Source organism: Pygoscelis adeliae, unplaced genomic scaffold, assembly GCF_000699105.1.
Source record: "Pygoscelis adeliae isolate BGI_AS28 unplaced genomic scaffold, ASM69910v1 Scaffold403, whole genome shotgun sequence".
In the NCBI taxonomy this organism is placed as follows: Eukaryota; Metazoa; Chordata; class Aves; order Sphenisciformes; family Spheniscidae; genus Pygoscelis; species Pygoscelis adeliae.
In genome coordinates this window covers 679,841-684,605 of record NW_008824466.1, presented here as the reverse complement: position 1 = coordinate 684,605, position 4,765 = coordinate 679,841, and positions in this window count along the sequence as shown.

Sequence of the window (4,765 nt, the reverse complement as noted above, 5' to 3'; positions counted from 1 at the left end):
CTTCAGGGCACTGAAGTCTCCCTCAGCATGGAGCTGACGGATATAACCTATAAAAGGCTTTTGCAAGGGATCTGACATCATATTCTGTTTTTAAACATTAGTATTGAGCATTACCTAATCCATGTTAAATGGGTTGGGAAGTGACAACAGACTACAAAACACTAGTAATCAACACAAAACTGTCACTGAATGGGGACATTTCTGTTGGGATCTCAAGGAAACAGTGAAGCCTTTGTACTTTCAACATTTCTAGCAATTATCTAAAAATAAATCTAAAACTTGCCGACAACATCAAGACTGGCAGAATGGCATATACGATAAAAGCAAGCAGCTTTACAGACTTAGCTAAATTCCTCGGTGAGTGGGGCTGCTCAATTAAAATGTGTTTTCGCACAGACAGATGAGTGTTAGCTGTTTTGGTGCAGGGCAGACGCGAGCTGTTGAAAGCACCAGCTCCGACAGGGATCTGCAGAAGGTGAGTGTGCTGGCCGTCATTCCCAGGCCAGCAGATTGGGGTAGGATTTAAGAGGATTGAGGACAGGGTAGAGAAGGTAGTTTTGACTTTTATGTAAGGCACTGATGGGACTGGTAGAAAGATGCTCTCCCTTTGATACTCTCTGCTTAGTGAGTCCCAAGGAATATTGATGCTGTGGGATTACCGCTGTCTCACTGAGCATCATAACTGGTGTTACTGGTGGCAGGCAACGGCCATGTGCTTACAGCACATAGACCTGAACACTCGCCCAGCTGGGCATTGCAGTCTTACTGCCACCCCTCTGCTTTGGACAACACTGTGTTCCCTTTGCTGTTTGGGTTATGCAGCCCTCCTTAAGCAGGAGATTATAGGGTGACTTCAGTCCCCAGATTCTTGCCAGATGGCTGTGGAGGGGGTGTTTGGTGATTGGCAGTACAACAGTGCATGCTCTGGGACAAGGCAGAGGGCAGTGCCCAGGGCAGCCCACACAGACATCCACCAATCTTGGACACACCAGGACAGGCTCTCCCAGACATCACACTCAGCCTCACGCTGCCATGGGCACTGGGCCAGGCTCTTGCATTGGCACACAATCCCCACTGTAGGAACCATATCTGGTGTGCCAGGACCTCACAGGGTGAGGTGGTAGAAGTCAAATGTACACCAGTTTTTCAGCTGCATTTGAGTTTTCTTCCCAAGGGAGTGTGTATCAGGGCAGGACCCAAGTGGACATCAGTATGGGGGCAGTGAGGACAGCAGGAGTTGGGAATGCTCCAGTGTGACAGTGTAGATGCAGCTGACTCTAGAAACATCCCTTGGTGTATCATAAAGCTTCATGGTGAATTGAAATGCCAGTTCCTGCCCCTGAAATGCTCTCCCACCTCTCCTGCCTAACACAATGCTAAATAAGTTGAGTGAACATAAAAATCAGACCAGGTAGTGTGGTCTTAGAGGTACATAAGGGAACAACAATGTTATGGGTAATATCCCTGAGACAATAAAGGTATGGCTTCATTCAGAGTGGGGTCAAGGACCACAACACCCACTGGAGTCAGAAACTTAGTCTCAGCTCGGCTGCACCCACTATGGCAGTTACAGAAGTAAGCCTTGGAGGCTTTTGGACAGTCTATTTCATCTCGGCTCTCTTGCATTTAAATCATTTCAGTTTTACACCTGAGTAAGAACATCCCTGGCTGAAGCTGTGTACCAGGGCACCTGGGTCCCCTGCAATTTTGTAGTGTGTTTTAAACCTGGCTCTGCTCTGGGGGAGGTTATAAATGTCCCATGAGGGAGTTTATGTGCCGTCAGGCACAACTTGCTTAGCTTTGAGCTTAGAACTGGATCTCCACTCTGCCCAATCAGCACATGGACGGAAAGAAACTGCCATTTACTCTCATGGATGCAGGTCTCCAGCACAGGCAGGTGCCAGATGGCTGCCTGGAAAGGAAACAGTGCAAGTGCCTCTGAAAGAGAACCTTTAGTAGAAATGTCGTGTTTTACAGGAACTGTCCATACAGACCTTAGAGGCAATGTAACCTTCCTTACGTACAGAGGTGCAGGAGGAACAGGGTCTGGCTGCAACAACTGCCATTGGGTTTGCTTAATAAAACAAGCTTTTGCAAGCTATCAAGATAAATAAAGGGAGCTGAGGCCTGAGGAGAGGAAGGAGGAAATGCTCTCACTGGGGCACCGATGCTGGGCTGGCTTCAGAGGCAAAGCTTTGCAAGAAGGCTTTTCTCAGTGATCTTTGCAGAACTAATGATACAGCTAAAAAGGGAGTTGAAATATTATATGAATCCTGAGATCAGAAGGAAGATAAGCAGATGTAAACATCTCAAATTCCTACAATAGGGGGATTTTTTCCGAAGGAGATGAAGAGAAAAGAAGAATCTTACCAGCAGCACCGAAGCTGATTGGGGGTGAGAAAGCAGCCCCGAGCCTCCTGAGATAGGGGGATTTATTTAGAAGACAACCACAGGCAAATATGTTTTTTTTTCCCTTGCTTTTTGATGAGGAATATTGATGGAATCAGCTCAAGGGAGGGAGGCTTTGATCATGCTTTCGTGGAGCAAGAAAATCTGCTTTGAATTCTGGCACAAACCAAATCCCAGGAGGAAATGTGTGTGTGATGTTCACACTGGTGTAGAGACCCTGTTCAGATGATGGGACTGTCCAAAGACAGTGACTGTCCCCTCTTCACATCCCACACTTAAAATAGATACGCATGGGCAACGGAGCACTGATATCCTCACAGTGCTGTTGACAAGCTGAGAAATTAAATGTAGCTACCCAAACCTGAGCTGTTCCTTGCAGAGGAACCCAGAGAATCAGGGACTTTCAGAGGACAACACATACAAACCATCTTAGTACCTATTTTAAGATAAGAAGAACTGCCTTGGGGCAGTGTGTACCCAGATGCCAAAGTTAGTATAGAGGAACCCAAGGTCAAACTTCAAATACCACTTGGTGTTGTAAGGATCAAGGCTTCCTCCAGCTGTGCTTCTGGGGCACGTGGTAAAACCACTGTCCAGATAACATCCCCACTGTGGTGTGGGAAGGAAAAGTAAATGGGGGCAGATTCATGGCAGGAGCTGTTAAGACTTTCTGTTAAGCATGCCGAGAAAAGTAGCGGTATCAACAAATGTCTAAGAAGAATATATCTTCTGTTTCGAGGTGGGTCATAAATATGCTTCACCCAGGAAAATGCCATCGGGGTTTTTAAATAGTGACATTAGATCCACTAGAGGACAGAAAAGATCCATATCCAATGTCACAGGAATGTGATAAAAACAATATGTGTGGATTTGGCTAGATTTGTCCTATACTTAGAAAAAAGAGTATTTGTCTAGATGGTGTTAATTGGAGTAGCATGAAAAAATTCCAAAAATAAGTATCTTTTTTTATTCAGGAAACAGTGTTTCTCTGAAGGAAATTGCTTTTGAAGGAGTGACAATAATTTTCAATTACTTTTTTCATTCCCTGCTTCTATTTTTAAGCAAAATGTTTGAAAAACAAACTTCTTTACAAGACTTTGAAAGTGCATTTAGTTGAGCGTGTGGATTTTTCTTCTCTTTGGCCACTGAAAAACCTGTGCGAATGGGGAAAACTCAACTTCTCCCATGTGGATATTGGCTTCCCAGCTCATGCCATAAAATCAAACCTTTTCCAAGGGTAGCTTTCTCTATGAAATCATGAATAATTAAAAACAAAGCTTTGCCTTTTAAAAATGAGAAGGTCTCCTCCACTTGCCCATGTTTTTGAACTGGGCAAAGATCAAATGAGAGGGAAAATCACGAAGTCTGTGTGGGAAAATGAAATCTTCATAGGAAAGTAATTTTAAAGAGATTTCTTCCTGAAAATACAGTAATTGAAAAAACAATCAGAGACCTCCTTAGTTTTCTTACCAGCATTAGTGTTATTATTTCCCTGAGCCATTTTGGAAGATTTTTCTCAGACTAGTGATGGAGACAAACCAAGTTGAATTTATTCCCAACACCTGTACAATGTAGCAAAGAGCTGTAGGTTCTCTGATAGGCATCTGAGATAATTGCTATGGCATCCTTTCTTTTCAGTAAAAGCCTGCCCTGGCACAGCAGCTTTCATCATTAAAACACAGTTATCTCCCCCAGTGTGATTAAACCCTTGGAAGGGTGGCCTGAACGTAACCCGTGCAGCAGACCCTGCCTGCACCCGTGGCTGGGCAGCACAGGCAGCTCTGCCAGAACTGAGCCTGCAGCTCCAGGCACGCCCTGCACAGTTCTTCCCGGCACCTGAGTCAGCTGGGCTAGACCACATTCTTCTCCTTCCTCACCTTCCCATGACACCCTTTTGTGTAGCTGATCCCAGACTTGGCTTGCAGCTTGAAGGTGTGAGCAGAGAAGAAAGTGCGGATGCGCCAGAGCCCAGGAAGTGGATGCTTTGGGCTTATCCCCCAGCTGACACTAGCCTCTGTCTCCAAACTCAGCTCTTCCACACGTGACCTGCTGCCTTTCCAAATCCTGCGCGGACTGGCCCTTCTGCCAGGGACCTGCTGTGTCCCCAGGCTGCCCGTCCCCACGGCTTTGCCCCCCACAGCACACAGGCTTTGCGCTTGGCTGCTGCTTTTGTTCTCTTTTCATCTTCCCTTTATCATCTACAGCTCCTGTCTGTAGCAAGCCAACACTTCCAGCCTGACAATTAACAGTTGCATTTAAGAGTTGCAGAGGTAGGTGTTTCTCCTCCAAAGGGACCTGATATTTTCTATGCTGAGCATGAGAGGGATTCCCGCTGAGGGAGCTACAGGCCAGTCAG